At 44.3% G+C, this 18,302-nt stretch overlaps 1 pseudogene; it reads right to left on the minus strand.

Annotated features, from left to right (window-relative positions):
• Nucleotides 1–2,256: 2,256 nt before the first annotated feature.
• Nucleotides 2,257–18,073, minus strand: LOC115107492 (SNW domain-containing protein 1-like; annotated as a pseudogene).
• Nucleotides 18,074–18,302: the final 229 nt, after the last annotated feature.

An 18,302-nucleotide genomic window follows, 5' to 3' on the forward strand; every position in this document is an offset into this window, starting at 1 on the left:
TAACTTTGTTTATTGATTCCTCTTGCTGTTGCCTGATTCTCTCACCCCACGGCTTGTCTCACACCTCCACAGCTGAGCCCATTGTCTCCACCGTGGCCTGAAAAGCATCTCCCGCTGAGAGGCTATCAGATGACAATCACCGATTCCGCTCCTCTCCACATGCTAAAGGTCAAACACAATAAAACGCACCACTTTACAAATGAAGCTAGTCACGCTTTTAATGTTTCTCAGAGGGCTGTAGAGACAAGAGTACACGCAGGCACACACACCATGTCATCCCTGTGAAGCCTGTAAACAAACAGTGTGATGTGTCTTGGTGTAGTGTGCGTAAGAGCGCATCACGTTCAGCCCGACCTCTCACTGGGGGAGGAAATTAATCCTGATGGCAACATAAGAGCTGTGACTAGAGACAGGCTGCGAAGCCTTGAAGAGACACACTGGTGAAGTGGAGTGTGAAAACTGTCTATCGGAGAATCGGCACGGGGGGCGAAATAAAGTCAGAGAACAGTCTCCCATCTAAGCTGCTGAACTTGGCATCCTGTGATGATGCTGTAGTTATTGCTTTGCTCTGGTATCAGTCTCGTCTTTTCTGTCTGAGAAGGAACTCTAGGGGCCAGATTGTAGTGTTTGGGAGGAGAAAATGTAGTTCAACCGCAAATAGAATTCCAGTACACCTGGGAGGTAGAAGAAAAAGCGAGGTAAACAGTGATGTGAAAGAGAAAGACTTTGACATAAAGTTGAAATGAAGACAAGTCGCAGCTTTTGATTTTGGTGTTTCATCATATTCTGCACTTGACAACCCTACAGAATTTGTCTCTACAACAGATGACAGTATTTAAGTTTGCGCTATTGGACTGATAATGACCTACCTCTGACAGAGTATACAAAAGCCTGAGCTAAATGTAGAAATCCACAACTTAATTACAATTGAACTAAATACTTCTATAGAATAAACCCTCTGCTAAGCTACCCCCCCCATTCAAGCATGAGGGCCGGCTGACACAGCGTGATACTGAGAAATCCCCAGTCTGCTGGACTGTATCATGTCGTGTTGATTATTTCTTTGAGGCCTGGATGTAGCTCCATAAATCATTAAGATTTATAATTAATGGAACCAGTTTTGTTCTAATCAACTCTAATCTCCCATACAGTTTGGATTGCGGCCCAAATGGCACCCTATTCAGTGCACAACTTTTTACTGGACTAGAGCCTTATACTGGGACAAAAGTAGTGCACCATGTAGGGCAGGGTTTCCCAAACTCAGTCCTGTGGAACCCAAGGGGTGCATGTTTTGTTGTAACAACACAGTGGTGCAGGACCGACTTTGAGATACCCCGATGTAGGTAATAGGGTGCCATTTGGGATGCGCCTCATATTTCCGTTGGTAACGCTTGGGAATTGATGGGTCCTCCGCCACTTCGGGTCTTTCATCTCATGTAAATGTGAGGCATTATTCAAGATGTGATGAAAATAAAAATCAGGGGAAACTGTGGCACGCTAAATAAAACGATTACAACAAGAATAGACCTAACAGAGGGTCTGCATTCATTGACTGAGGAGAATGCATCTGGGTCATGTTCATTACGGTATGCAATAGAACATGTTTAGAAACAGAAAAGACACTTATTGGATGAGTCAGGTAGTCCCTCCCAGTTGCAGTCGGTTCTCTTCTGGTTGGTGTTGAATAACCTTGACGATTGCATTCTGTTAGTGCATTTTGTATGACACCATAGCACTGTAAAATCTGATCACAAAGGTTTATAACATTTTTACTAGCACAGACTTCTCCGGGGTAATAATAATATTTCTTAGAAATACTAGGGGGCTTTACTTAAAGCTCACGTTACAGGCAGGATGGTGCTGTACGTAGAGATAAAGGGATGCTGTAAAGGAAAAAGTCATTATCAGTTCCTGGGGGGGGGGTGTTCAGCCATACAACACACACAAACAGAGGTCAGGGTCCCAACTCTCCCTCCCTCATCCACAACTTTTCCTCCCTCTCCAACTTTCCCTCTCGTCCTCCCAAAAACCCAGGGTTACATTCAGTAGGTACAGAAAGGAGAAAACAGCTTCAAACGTAAAATAAAAAGGTCCATTCTCATCGGATACATTCAGGCGACGCCTACGTTCAAGTGAAAAAACACATTCAGTGACTTCTGAACTTTTTATGCATACTGAACGCTACCCTCCCTTCCCATCAGACCGAGGGTCTCAGTCTTGTTCCAATCACTCCTTCCTGCATTTCTTGTCATGGCCCTAGTCCTTGGAGCCTCTGCTGGTGGGGAGTCTCTTGGAGCCTCTGCTGGTGGAGGGTCTCTTGGCGCCTCTGCTGGTGGAGGGTCTCTTGGAGCCTCTGCTTCTGGAGGGTCTCTTGGAGCCTCTGCTGGTGGAGGGTCTCTTGGAGCCTCTGCTGGTGGGGAGTCTCTTGGAGCCTCTGCTTCTGGAGGGTCTCTTGGAGCCTCTGCTGGTGGAGGGTCTCTTGGAGCCTCTGCTGGTGGAGGGTCTCTTGGAGCCCCCGTGTTGCTTAACCTCCTCCAAAAACTTGTCCAGACCGAAGGGATCCTCCTCAATCTGGACGGGCCGTCACTACGAGGACCGTGATCCGTACCAGAGAACTCACGGTCAGGAACAAACCTGGGAAAGGGAAGGAAAGAGTCAGGATATGTTTTGTTTCTGAAACAGTAGACAAAATGCTGCTGCTGCAAAAAAGTGTTTTGGATCCTTGTAGTTATGACCCATAGAAAGTATAATTCAGGGAATATTTTCTTTAATGGTTTATTTATACAGGTATATGTAAATATATAGCTAACTAGATAATTAAACTAGCTTCTACCCCCCAAGCCATAGGACTGCTGAACAGTTCATCAAATGGCTACCTGGACGATTTGCATCGAACCCCTAATTTTATTTGCATTTATTATCATTTTTTCCCCCACTCTCTTGCAGAGGCTGGATGTACATTCACTGGACTCTAACCACACACACACCTCTCTGTTTATTATTTATGCATAGTCACTCTACCCCTACCTATATGTACATCACAGGAGGTTGGTGGCACCTTAATTGGGGAGGATGGGCTCATGGTAATAGGTGGAGTGGTATCAAATCCATCAAACACATGCCATTCCATGTACTCCATTCCAGACAATATTATGAGCCAGCCTCCCCTCAGCAGCCTCAACTGATGTATATTACCTCAATTAACCCATACCCCTGCACATTAATCCAGTACCACTTGTATATATCCTCATTGTCATTTTATATCATCCTTTAGTTTGTTCAGGACTTTTTAAAAACTGCATTGTTGGTTAAGGGCTTGTAAGTAAGCATTTCACTGTAAGGTAAAATGTGATTTGATAAAGGACAGACACACTTTAGTAATAAGGGATACAAAGTATATTGCAAGCAGGTGCAATTATCCTCCCATCAATGTCATAGAGATGGAAAGAGGCCTCATCATTGTGTCCGTACCACTATGGCATCTGTGACAGCATGGGCAGCGCCATTGAGGCCCTCAATTTTAAAGTAGTACATTTTCTTATTTTGTGAAAAAAGTACAAAGCTTATATTGGTGATCCACAGCCTGCAGTGCCTGAATCCTGAACCAAATATTGCGTCATTCATTTATTGTGGCCACTAGATGGCGATGTTTATGCCATTTACACACCATAGGACCCAATTGGAAGAAGACAATGTGCTGATCATTGGCTGTTGGTTCCCAAACCATAGGAATCCCCACCAATGACTACTTAAAAAATGGTGGAAGCCCTCAATGGAAATGTCCATGCTAAAATGGGTTAGATCCAAGTTGAGTCCTTTATCCATCTCTATACGCCATGAATAAAAAGTCTGTTCCCCATTATTTTAGATACCATGTTTAGAAGAGGAGATCTCGGTGACTTTGAAAGAGAGGTCTCAAAAAGGAGCATAGGGGGTTTGACGCTTTATTATAGGCACTATAAACTCCGTTTTTCAACTGGTACCCGGCTACCTTCAGAATAGTCTTGAGGCTTGTTGGCGTCCTAGAGTAAAACCAACAGCATCGTGTTTGTGAGAGTCTCGTCTCTCCATAGAGGGGTGTCGTGTCTTTACTATCATTAACTGAAGACTGATAGTTTTTATCAAAGATTCTCTGTAATTAGTTATTATGTGATTAGACTGATTAATCATGTAACTGTAATTACTAGGAAGTCGGGGCACCAAGGAAAAATATTCAGATTACAAAGTTATAATTTCCTAAAATAACTTTTCAGATATTCTATCTGATCAATTAGTCTTCGAATTAATGAATTATTTACTTTACCTCACGTTAGTCTCATTCCAAACGTCGTAAATTGTTGGTTATCTGCACGAACCCAGTCTTCACTACGAGTCATCCATACATCAATTGTCTTATTAAATCATTTATTTATTACTAACTAAGTAATTCACAGAAATGCATAAACAAACAAACAAAGGTAAATGTGGTTTCATGAAATGATAGGAGAATGTGCCCTAGTGGGCTAAACCGGCATGGCGGCTTGTTAGACAAAAGGGGAAGTGGGGGTCAACTAAGAAGTCACTACAGAGTGATAATTATAACAATTGAAATGCTAATCCTTTGCACATGAACGCTCACTCATTCGGGAATAATTGCAATCAATATATATATTTACGCTCAGTGTGTAGTCTTGATCGCTGGTGAAACATTCATTTATTTTGTAGAATTGTCCGTCTCTCTCCCTCAGTTGTGGTTAGAGGGGATTGTTCAGAGTGACATTCGTTATAGAATGGTTGTTTCAGCGGTTGTCGTTCTTCGCGTTCAATGATACCGAATTCCTAGCTGCAGACTAGTAATTATTATCAAAGACTTGTTCTTATTCTTTCGTTAACGATAGTCTAAGAGTTTTACCACGTGGTATAGTTAAAAGATTCAGCAATGGTCTACAACCTTTGCCCTCCTAATGGAGAAAAATATGGTCTGCAACCTTTAGCCATCTGGTAATTGAGGTAAGCTCGGTCTGCTGATCGAAAACCCGAGTGGCGGTTTTATTCGGATGGGCCGAAGAGGGCTGTCCCAGGATGTCTGACCCTAACTTGGCTCGGGGGCGGTCCTCTGATTTAGTTCAAATCAAACGGGAATCATATTACACAATTATACAAACAGTATCATACTCATTCATCTTATACAACAATTAGATGTAAACCTCATATCTGAGGCTATTATATAAACAGTGTTATGGTAATGTGGCCACACCGACTCCCATGAGCTTTCCCAAGTTGTGACAAACGGACCAGTTCGTAGCTGGATTCTTCACCGATCTTTTATACCTTCTCAGGAACGTAAACGTTGTTCAGACCTCAAGTTCTGTGAGGTGGAAGGATTTCCTTTGTCCTCTATGAAAATGTACTCTCTCTCTACTATGTGGCCATGTGACAGGGTCTTTCATGAATTTACGACCTCTGACCACAGCAGCCTAGTTGAAGGAGGCAAGGGGGAGGCAGGGAGAGGGGGATGGGGTTGCTATACCCAAAGAGGCCAACGTCATGACAGGGGTCATAATAGTTTGTTGGCCAAACTGTTGGGGACGCTACAGAGAATTTTGTGAGAAGACCGATTTCCCGGGATGTCTCAGGTTTGACAAACACTGCTCTAGCTCTGCCGCCTTTCACGCAGATGCGGAAGGGAGACATCGGCAGACGCAGAGGTTTGAGACGCATCCCATGCAGAAATGTGATATCTAGATAGATATTCTAACTTAATGTAATTAGATTTCCACGGGGACATTGACACTAGGGGGTTAAGACACCACATTAGGGTTTCCTTTATTTTGGTAATTACCTGTATGCATTGATGTGTACTGTTTGGAATGCTGTCCATTGAACTTTCTCTGTGTATTATTTCATTATTTAAATTAGGCTTAAACATTGCATTTCTCAGCAGTCGACTGCATCGCTCAATATATCTCTCCCCAGAGAGGAAGCAGCGCCAGGGAAACAGACGGCCTACGATACCTGATGCTCTGCACGCGAGTGATCAGGTCATCAACATACAGTAATATACTGCATATGGATATAGTATAAGCCAGGTCTCGCCAACCCTGTTCCTGGAGAACAACCTGTCCTGTAGGTTCACTCCAAACCCTGATCTAGCACACTCAATTCTAATAATGAACCTGTTGATAGGCATAAGCAGGTTAGTTAGAACCTACAGGTGGGTAGCTCTCCAGGAACAGGGTTGGAGAGCCCTGGTATAAGCTATAGTCAGCAGGGTCATTTAACAGACGGAGGTGGTACCTGTTGCTCTGCATGAGCTTGTCCAGGTCAACTCCATACATGTCCTTGTCAGAGCTCTACTCTAGTAGAAACACCACTATAGGAGAACCTCTGACAGCACAGCAGGTGTGTGTGTGTGTCACCTTGGTCTGGTTGAATAGTCTCTGGTCGTACTGAGCCTCACTGGAGGCTCTAGGGTTGGGCTGACCCAGACCGCCAGACGGTTAGTTAAGGAAGAAGGCGAGAGAGAGAGACAACATATGGATACGGGAGAGCTTGGTGTTTAGTACCACCTCTGTAGCTTGTGTGTGAAATGAGTTGCTTGCTGCACCAAACATAGCACATCACTGTCTGCTAACATTATCACAATCCCAACATATCTGCAGATAATCACATCCAGCAGAAGCGACTGCAAGGTTAAGTAGACGCTCTGGGCTAACCGGCTCTTCATAATGAGGCCATTTACAACCAGCAGTCAGGCCTGTCGTTGTAATCAGTGGCCGTCTCCCTATCCTTTCTTCCTACTGCTCTCCCCCCTTCCCCCTGACATCATCTGACAGCTCCACTGCAGAGACAGACAACTGGAGCAGAGTAGCCTAATCTCTATGTCTGCCTCTCACCAATTTGCTCTCTCATTTTCTTTGCCTGTCTCCCTCTCGGCCTGTCTCCCTATCTCCCTCTCGCTCTCTGAAGCACTGCAGCTGTAGCAGACAGGACGGTCAGGGGGTCTGGGCTGGGGGCTGCTGTGGCCAGCTGCGTTCCTTCAGCGTTCCGAATGAACCATGAATGATTCAGCAGGGTGTGTGTGTGGATGTATGTACCTCTTATCGGGGGAGGCTCGGGAGATGTTCCTGTCGTGCTGTCTCTCTTTCCTCCTGTCATGGCGGATCTCGTCACGCTCTCTGGCCTCACCGTCCTCGCCACCTGCCACAGGAGAGAGAGCGGGAGGGAGAGGTGGCGTAGAAGAAAGAGGATAGAGAGGAGAATAAGGGTGAGAGGATGGAGAGAGAGTTACAGAGTGACGACAGAAAGAGGGGAGGTATGGAGGGAGAAAGCGTGCGAGGGAGAAGGAGCAAGGGTGTTACCAGGCAGCTCACTCACACATAATCAGGACTGACAGAGTCTGCTCTCTGCGTGCACAGAGCTACTTGGACAAGATTCTGAGAAAGGTCTAGGGGTTTGTGTTCCTCAATGCTGCATTTGGTTAAACCTCGTCAGTATATTTAATTTCAAATATATTGATTGATTTGTCACAGACCATCCACACGACTTTACAACACTTTACATTGACAGTCCTTGTACAGGAAAACATGACATCACAAACAGGTGACCTGATCCTAGATCTGTGGTTAGGTTCAAGCAAGAAGAGGTTGTGGACTGACCTCTGTCCCCTCTGTGACCTTTGATCCCTGCCCTGCGTACTCGCGCCATCTGAGCCAGCTCTGTTGAGTTTTTCCTCCTTCTTCTACTTCTCTTTCTGGGCCATCTTCTTCTCCACCTGGGATCTCATCTCCACAGCCTCTCTGGCCTGGATGCAGTAGACACAGAGTTAGTTTACATTCATTTAAATCAACATCACATTTTAAACTTTAGGCTACAATCATAAATGTGGCTTGGAGGCATATAGGCTTAGACACAGCACAACGAAGAGAAAGAAAACACAGAATCTTAATTTTATGATGAGAGAATCACTCTAAAGGCTAGAGCCAATATCATACAGAAAAGTAGTCGGCTTTGAAATTGACACAAAGGTCTGTAATTTTTATCATAGGTACACTACAACTGTGAGAGACGGAATCTAAAAGAAAATCCAGAAAATCACATTGTATGATTTTTTAAGTAATTAATTTGCATTGTATTGCATGACATAAGTATTTGATCACCGACCTGTTAGTTTTTCTTTAAGAAGCCCTCCTGTTCTCCACTCATTACCTGTATTAACTGCACCGGTTTGAACTCGTTACCTGTAAAAAAGACACCTGTCCACACACTCAATCAAACAGACTCCAACCTCTCCACAATGGCCGAGACCAGAGAGCTGTGTAAGGACATCAGGGATACAATTGTAGACCTGCACAAGGCTGGGATGGGCTTCAGGACAATAGGCAAGCATCTTGGTGAGAAGGCAACAACTGTTAGCGCAATTATTAGAAAATGGAAGAAGTTCAAGATGACGGTCAATCACCCTCGGTCTGGGGCTCCATGCAAGATCTCACCTCGTGGGGCATCAATGATCATGAGGAAGGTGAGGGATCAGCCCAGAACTACCCGGCAGGACCTGGTCAATGACCTGAAGAGAGCTGGGACCACAGTCTCAAAGAAAACCATAGGGAACACACTACGCCGTCATGGATTAAAATCCTGCAGCGCATGCAAGGTCCCCCTGCTCAAGCCAGCGCATGTCCAGGCCCGTCTGAAGTTTGCCAATGACCATCTGGATGATCCAGAGGAGGAATGGGAGAAGGTCATGTGGTCTGATGAGACAAAAATGTAGCTTTTTGGTCTAAACTCCACTCGCCGTGTTTGGAGGAAGAAGAAGGATGAGTACAACCTCAAGAACACCATCCCAACCGTGAAGCATGGAGGTGGAAACATCATTCTTTGGGGATGCTTTTCTGCAAAGGGGACAGGACGACTGCACCGTATTGAGGGGAGGATGGATGGGGCCACGTATCGCTAGATCTTGGCCAACAACCTCCTTCCCTCAATAAGAGCATTGAAGATGGGTCGTGGCTGGGTCTTCCAGCATGACAACGACCCGGAACACACAGCCAGGGCAACTAAGGAGTGGCTCCGTAAGAAGCATCTCAAGGTCCTGGAGTGGCCTAGCCAGTCTCCAGACCTTAACCCAATACATCTTTGGAGGGAGCTGAAAGTCTGTATTGCCCAGCGACAGCCCCTAAACCTGAAGGACCTGGAGAAGGTGTGTATGGAGGAGTGGGCCAAAATCCCTGCTGCAGTGTGTGCAAACCTGGTCAAGAACTACAGGAAACGTATGATCTCTGTAATTGCAAACAAAGGTTTCTGTACCAAATATTAAGTTCTGCTTTTCTGATGTATCAAATACTTATGTCATGCAATAAAATGCAAATTAATTACTTAAAATGTTTTTATTTTAATTTTAGATTCCGTCTCTCCCAGTTGAAGTGTACCTATGATAAAAATTACAGACCTCTACATGCTTTGTAAGTAGGAAAACTTGCAAAATCGGCAGTGTATCAAATACTTGTTCTCCCCACTGTATGTATGTATGTATGTATGTATGTATGTATGTATGTATGTATGTATGTATGTATGTATGTATGTATGTATGTATGTATGTATGTATGTATGTATGTATGTATGTATGTATTTATGTATGTATGTATGTATGTATATATATTTCAGAGAGACTCAGAGAAGGAATCGCTAATCACAGGACAAACATCGGTTCTCAACCACAAACAGTGTACCTTTCTGTCAGCAATGTAGAGCGCCTCGGCTAGTTTGGCAAAGTTGTCATTGATGTGAACGGTCTGCAGTCCTCTACCGTCCGCTGCCAGATGCTTGTCCAGGGGGGGTGGTGTAACTCGAGAAGACAAACCCAGAATATAGGACTCAACTTTGGGAACACTTTCTATGAAACACACACTCACACATAATTAAGTGGTAATGCCCTCGAAGCCGGTGTTTGGAGGATATACAGTTACAGGTCTGGTTAGGCTTTATCTCGGGTCGGCGATCCGTGCCAAGATATCCTCCAAACACCGGCTTCGAGGGCATTGTCACTTTTAAACAACAGGTTACCAACATATTCAAATAATGACAGACATATTTCAATTTTTCATACCATTTCATCCTTCCACAAGATATAGTCCCGACACAAATCTAGGGTTGCTACCAATGCCGGCTGGTTGTTCGTTCGATCGGTTCGGTTGCTAGAGATGCGACCCAGTCGTTCATTCCAAATGTTCCATTGCCATACTGGCTGGCAACTTTCTTATCCCTTGCTTGCTAGCTAGTCAACTACAGCTAACTTAGTCACGTCAAAAAGTGCAGCCAGAATAACAGCAAAGTCGCCGCATTTGCATAAGCTGTTTTCTAGTGACATTTATTTGGATACATCCATAACAATGGTCTAATGAGGTGTGATTTCGCCTGGCATAGAAAATGTGCTCACTTGTCAGGACACTGTTGTTCAGAGGAGCTAGTCAACAACACAGCTAACACAATCACTTCAAACTGAAGCTGGAAAGACATCAAACAAGCTGCACTTCGTTTCACTTTTTTAATATTTTTTTATACATATCCATAAAATGATGCCAGCTGATTCATAATTTCGATTGGCTGAGAAACGCTGCCTGTCTATCTCATCCCCCGAAACTGTCTATATGCTTTTAATAGTGGAGATCAAGTTAATGAAGTGCCTGGCTGGGCTGATGAGACAGTGGATTGCTCAGTCAGATGGAACAGAGTAAATAGGCATTTTAACGTCATAGGATTTAGCCGGTGGTAACTTGTGGAATAGACACAGACTGGAATGCGCTTTTAACCAATCAGCATTCAGGATTAAACCAACCAGTTGTATAATGCCTTATAATAGAAATATAGTGCATTACACAACTTTGCTTTAGGCAATCACAAAAACCACTAGTCATAGAACACAGGAGTGTACTTACAATGTCAGCAATCCTGACCTCAAACAAACACAACCTCCCATTGAGTCAGTGTCTCCAGAAGGAGAGAGCAGAGTTGGTATATCTTTGCGTTCTTCCAGTTTGAGATGCAGGGAGGAATCTTCCTTGACTGTCATCTGGTAGGACAGAGAGAGAAAACGCATCACATCTTTGCTCAACACATCAACACAGCTAGAGAAGAGAGTACATTTCATTTGGACACGAAAAAAGGTGTTGAGTTGAGCTGATCCTTTTACACATTATTAAAAGTAATAAAAACACTATTGGCAACTTAAAATCTCGAGATCAGTTAAGTCTGTCTGAACCCCAACGGTACCTTTCTGCTTGACGAGTGCATGACAGATGCAGGAGGGGAGGGAGGTCCACCAGGAATCTTCTTATTGATCCTGGAATAAGGAACCTTGACACACCACATCCTAGATGACAAAATAAGCCAGTGTGCTTCTAGCTTTATTTAGCAGATGTGCATGACTCAAGTTATCCTAGCACATAGGCAGGTTGGCTGTTTAGCAACAAAACAGACGAGTGCACAGCTATAGGACAAAACAGACGAGTGCACAGCTATAGGACAAAACAGACGAGTGCACAGCTATAGGACAAAACAGACTTTGACAGTTGACAACATGTAAGCTATATTTTGCACAAGGACCACGTATCGTCTCTCAAATACATTGTCACAGTTGCTTGTTAGCTAGCCAGTGAATATTCCGTCAAAACAAGACATGGTATCAAGTACAAGAAAAAACTAGCTGAAATGAGCCACCCACGATTCCCCACATGGCAGCTTCTTGTCATTGTTGCTAGCTATCTAGGGGCGGCAGGGTAGCCTAGTGGTTAGAGCGTTGCAAGTTCAAACCCCTGAGCTGACAAGGTAAAAATCTGTTGTTCTACCCCTGAATAGGCAGTTAACCCACTGTTCCTAGGCTGTCATTGAAAATAAGAATTTGTTCTTAACTGACCTGCCTAGTTAAATAAAGGAAAAATAAAATAAATATCTAGCCCCCCAGAATCACATAACACGTGTGCATTGTTTCTGTGACCTGCTAACCTGTCTATAGCAAGATAGTGAAAGCACATATGTTTTAAAGTTTAGTCAGTGACGCTGGTGGGAATGTACTTACTTGACGCGTGGGGCTCCATGGGGTCCTTCTGCATCTCCACCATACGTTTGTTTCCCCGAGTTGAAGTCCACGCCCTGCTGGGACGGAGTTTACCTGGGGAAATGATACAGGTATCAGAATCAGTATGAATAAATGCATGCATGCATACATTACAGCACAGTGTGTGGAGGATGTATTTTCTAAGTATACCCTAGTGCTCCTGATGCTTTCTATACCGCCCATGATGACAGGATTTATATAGCCTAGTCTTATTATCTAGGGCATTCACTCACTGCTACAATGTACAATGTACACACACACACACACACACACACACACACACACACACACACACACACACACACACACACACACACACACACACACACACACACACACACACACACACACACACACACACACACTCTGCAGGTCACAAACGCCACCATTTTCCCAGTTGTTATTGAAATTCACAGTTTAATGTGTTAATGTACTCTGAAATTAAAGCATAGAACAAATAAACAACTGGAGACAAAAAAAATTAAACCATGGAATCATTTTGTTTAACATAACACTTTGCAGACATAATAGCCAAACACACTTGTCTCATTCTTTCTACAATGGAAATCAAATATTGTTGGGAAAGTTCTTCCCGACACTGTTGCAGAAGTTCCCACAAATGTGTTGCACTTGTAGGATGCTTTGCGTTCACCCTTCTGCCCAGTTCATCTCAAACCAGCTCCATGGGGTTTAAGGCTGGAGACTGTGCTGGCCATTCCATGATTTGAAGCCTACTGTCTTGTTCTTTTCTTCTAAAGTAGTTCTGAAATAGCCTGGAGGTATGTTTTGGGTCATTATCTTGCTGTATGATGAACCCCTGCAAAATGCTGTGATCGCCGTTTTGGTTCAGGGTGCCACTCACTCTGTGCTAGTCGCCAACTCTGGATCCAGCAAAAGTGCACGAGACCATCACGCTTCCTCCTCTATGTTTGACAGTTTTTATTTTATTTAATTTACCTAGGCAAATCAGTTAAGAACAAATTCTTATTTTCAATGACGGCCTAGGAACAGTGGGTTAACTGCCTGTTCAGGGGCAGAACGACAGATTTGCACCTTGTCAGCTCGGGGATTTGAACTTGCAACCTTCCGGTCACTAGTCCAACGCTCTAACCACTAGGCTACCCTGCCGCCCCAGTTGCTGTCACACACTGAGGAACCATCCTTAAGCTTACTTGACGGTGTACAAAAACCCTGCACGATGAACCGAAGGGGTCTTCAGTTGTCCGCTGGCAGTGCTTCATGGCCCAGGCAAGCCTATTTCTTATTTTCCCATCTTAGCAATGGCTTTCTTACTGCCACTCAACCTCTCAAACCTACAGCTCGAGGTATTCTCTTCACAGTTGAAACAGACTTGCTTAAGTTGAGCTGTGCTTAAGCTGTGCTTTAAGCGGTTGTCCTGTGAGCCACCTATCACGCAAGTTGTTGACTCTCAGAATCTTGTCTTCCGATTCTGTAGGAAACTGTACTCACTGACACCGTGGCAATTTCTCTAAAGGAAAGACCTACACTTTTAAGGGTTATAATGGTCTGTCTTGCTTTGTTAATTGCTTTTTCCCCCTCGCCATTATGATAGCAATATACTACTTCCTGCAGTACAATACTGTCCAAATAATGCTTAAGAGGGTGTAGTAACACAGTCTGTTCCAACAAGGCTTTTATATAGACTGTGGGTTTGTAAGTAATCAACAAAAGTCGGGACACCCGTAGGAACTGTTAGCATCAACTTTCAAGGCTTAATTTACTTCCATTGCTGCAGAACAGCTGTAAGTTGTTAACCCATTACTTGTTCCCTGAAAAAGGCCCCTTTTCACAACTCTGGAATGTACATTAATTTTCAGCTTTTGGTAACCTAAACTTTATTTTAAACCTCTGGCAGTTTATCGCTTACCTTTGTATCATTTCAGGTTATTCACTGGACTTAAACTGCTTAAAATGTAGAAAATAGTAAAAATTAAGAAAAACCCTTGAATGAGTAGCTTCAAATAAAGGTGTAGGTGTATAAAATCAAGCACACAGCCATGCAATCTCCATATACAAACATTAGCAGTAGAACAGCCTTACTAAAGAGCTCAGACTTTCAACGTGGCACCGTCATAGTATGCCACCTTTCCAACAAGTCAGTTCCTCAAATTTCTGCCTTGCTAGAGCTTCCCCGGTCAACTGTACGTACTGTTATTGTGAAGTGGAAACTTCTAGGAGCAACAACGGCTCAGACATGAAGTCGTAAGCCACACAAGTTCACAGAACGGGACTGCAGAGTGCTGAAGCACATAAAAATCCTCTGTCCTCAGTTGCAACACTCACTACCGAGTTCCAAACTGCCTCTGGAAGCAACTTCAGCACAAGTACTGTGCGTCAGGAGCTTAATGAAATGGGTTTCCATGGCCGAGCAGCCGTAGTGCACAAGCCTCCTCAATGCCTAGCATCGGCTGGAGTGGTGTGAAGCTTGTCGCCATTGGACTCTGGAGCAGTGGAAACACGTTCTATGGAGTGATGAGTCACGCTTCATCATCTGGCAGTCCGAAGGACTAATCTGGGTTTGGCGGATGCCAGGAATGTTTGGTGGAGGAGGAATAATGGTCTGGGGCTGTTTTTCATGGTTCAGGCTAGGCACCTTAGTTCCAGTGAAGGGAAATCTTAACGCTACAGCATACAATGACATTCTAGACCATTCTGTGCTTCCAAATTTGTGGCAACAGTTTGGGGAAGTCCCTTTCCTGTTTCAGCATAACAATGCCCCCGTGCACAAAGAAAAATCCATACAGAAATGGTTTGTCGAGATTGGTGTGGAAGAACTTAACTGGCCTGCACAGAGCCCTGACCTCTACCCCATCGAACACCTTTGGGATGAATTGGAACGCCAACTGTGAGCCTGGCCTAGTCACCAACATCAGTGCCCGACCTCACTAATGCTCTTGTGGAGTTGTCCCTGCAGCAATGTTCCAACATCTAGTGGAAAGCCTTCCCAGATGAGAGGTAACTGTTATAGCAGAAAAAGGGGGACCAACTCCATATTAATGCCCATGATTTTGGAATGCGATGTTCGACGAGAAACATGTCCACATACCTTTGGTCATGTAGTGTAAATATATACCTGTATTTAGTAATGTATTCAGCGGATTTAATTTAGAAAAAGCCCATATTTTAACTCACGAACCGGCAGTCACTAGTTAGCTTTTCAGTTGACGCTAGTGCCACTCTGCTGCGGAGCAGCGCCAGAGTTCTATTGAGCATTGACCACTTTTTGATCATGCCCTTGATGACGTTCCATTCACTCTAAATGTGCTACATTCTCAGAGTAAATCGTTGGTAACTTTTGGAACCATATATGGTAGAGACATGAGGTTTGGAGTATTGTTTTTCTAACAAAATGTTCTATTGAATGGACATACTTGTAGAAACCTTGAATGAATTAAGCATTTTATGGGTGAACACCCTATATTATCTTCCATTTTGAAAAGGGAGAAACTCATAAACAACAGTTGGCATCATCCATCACATTCAAAATCCGTACATGATGTACTGTGCTGGGGCCTGTTTGTCAGCTGCCCTCACAGGCATAGCTGCAGCTATCTTCTGAGAGACCTGCTTCAGCAGAGCATCGCGGGTCTTCTCCGTCAGCTATTTGACAGCCTCCTCGTCAGGCTTCTGCAACTCTGGGGCATAGTCGCTCAGCACTTCCTTAGGAAGCAGGTCTGAGTACTTACTGAAAATCACCTGCACAGTGACAACAGAGGAGACAGCTGAATATATAGAAACTGAACTGTACACAGGTCCTCCGTGACAGTAGTTATTCAAATGATGGCTCTCTGTTTAATACAGGATTGTGGCAAGAAACAGCTTTTTTTACTTGGTAACTAGATGACAATAACAAAAACATGGTGGGTCACAGCACAGGAAGGAGTCTGGAGACCACTGCTCTATAAAATAAAGATGTGGGCACAGCGATTCATAGGCAATTTCATCCCCAGAATCATGGTTCCCAGCGTTATGGTCCTATGTGGCTCAGTTGGTAATGCATGACACTTGCAACACCAGGTCTACTACATTGTAGATCTAGGTAGACCAACTGGATATCTATTAACATTCTTACCTTGTCCTTGCCCTGTCCCTGTCTGGCGATGGCGTCGTATTTGATCTTGGCCCCCCCGTCCACCTGTACAGGGCGTTGGAGCACTTCTTCTTCCTTCCCATCTCCAGAGGGAACTGGGCCACGTGGATTTCAGGGAACGCAAAGCCATCTCAAAAGTCCTCCAACACAAGGAAGGTTGTCAAACACTGAGAGACTAGTAGTAAGAAGCAATGTGTAGATGTACCCATTTCCACTGTCCTACAACACAGGGGAGTCCAACACACAAACTGAGAGGAAAAAGCTATATCCCGTGATATCGCTTTTCTGAACATTCAGGGCGTCATTTCTAACACAACACCAACAATAACACAGCTTCAATCCATTAAACTGGGTATGGAGTAAAGTTTAGTACTTCCAGAGAGCGGGGCACCCAGCTATTCCTGTAGCCGTGGGGAGGGGGTTGTCTGCGGGAGGAGACGAGGGCGGTGGAGTGGGACCTCTGTGCCCAGGCCCTCTACTCGGACTCCAGCTGGTCCTGGGACAACTGAGTCGGCGCAGGTAGGAAATTGTCATTCTTTTTGCACCATTAGCTAAGATTTCCACTTCCAACATCTCGACTGTAAACAAGGCCATCTAACGTTAGGATAACGTAGTTAACCTTACGTAGTTAGAGTAGCGTATGTGGGCGGTGCATGTGCTAGCTGCAAATACTAGTTTTGAAACACAACAGAAGCTTTTGTGTTCGCAGTAGTAACGTGCAGGTACTAATAAACCTGACCCCGATACAATAACTAGCTAAACACCAAAACAAGAAACTGGTGAAGGAGACCAGCTAAGGTTAGCTTGCTAGCTAAGGGAGTAACTAACTAACGTTAGGGAAAGGCCAGGACTCGTCTCAGGAGTTAGCCATAGCTAGCTATAAGCTAACGAACAAAACATCGATTTCAAAGCAATAATATGGCAGTAAAACCTTAGTAACTTTACATAATCTTAACATGACATCTTATCGCTTAAATGCCTGATTGGAATTGTTTTACATTCTGTAACAAAAAATAAGGCCTTTCCACAACACTCACTTCATAAGTGACATTCTTGTTTATTCCACAATGTCTATGATTTCGCAATGCTTGCTTCAATGTTTTTCTGAAAAGGGCGAGGAAGAGGGTCAAAGTGAGAGGTTTCAGTCTCAAATCACATTGTATTTGTCACCTGCTTCGTAAACAGCAGGTGTAGACTAACAGTGAAACGCTTACTCAAGGGTCCTTTTCCAACAATGCAGAGTTTAAGATAAAGATAAAATAAGAATACAAATAGTGACACAAGGAATACATATACAGTGAATAACGATAAAGAGCCGTGCCCTCTTCACAACTGTGTGGGCATGGACCATGTTAATTCCTTAGTTATGTGGACACACATGAACTTGAAGCTCTTGACCCGCTCCAGTACAGCTCCATCGATGTGGAAGGGGGCGTGCTTGCCCATTAGTTTTCTGTAGTTCACAATCAGCTCCTTTGTCTTGCTGACATTGAGGAAGAGGTTGTTGTTCTTGAACCATACTGCCAGGTCTGTGGCCACTTCCCTCTAGACTGGTTCATCATCATCGGTGATCAGTCCTACCACCGTTGTGTCGTCAGCAAACTGGATGATGGTGTTGGAGTCGTGCGCGGCCACACAGTCGTGGATGAACAGAGAGTAAAGAAGGGGACTAAGCACACGCGCCTGAGGGGGGTCTTACTCACATCGGCTACAGAGAGCAAGATCACAGATTCGTCCGGAACATCTGGTACTCTCATGCATGGTTCAGTGTTGCTTGCCTTGAAGTGATCATTTAGCTTGTCTGTTAGGCTCACGTCACTGGGCAGCTCGTGGCTGGGTTTCTTGGTAATCCATGATAGTTTGCAAGCCATGCCACATCCATCCTGCCAGAGCCGGCGTAGTAGGGTTCAATCTTAGTCCTGTATTAACGCTTTGCCTGTTTGATGGCTTGCCGGAGGTCATAGCCATCAAACAGGGTCACCAAAATCTAGCCAAAATATGTGCTTATTTTGGACCTAAGCTTGCCACCTGCCTTCCCACCTTTGGGACAATGACTCCCGTTGTTAGGGTGGAGACTTGAGCATCTCGTCATTATACACA

This window comes from Oncorhynchus nerka, linkage group LG24 (genome assembly GCF_034236695.1).
Source record: "Oncorhynchus nerka isolate Pitt River linkage group LG24, Oner_Uvic_2.0, whole genome shotgun sequence".
Classification (NCBI taxonomy): domain Eukaryota; kingdom Metazoa; phylum Chordata; class Actinopteri; order Salmoniformes; family Salmonidae; genus Oncorhynchus; species Oncorhynchus nerka.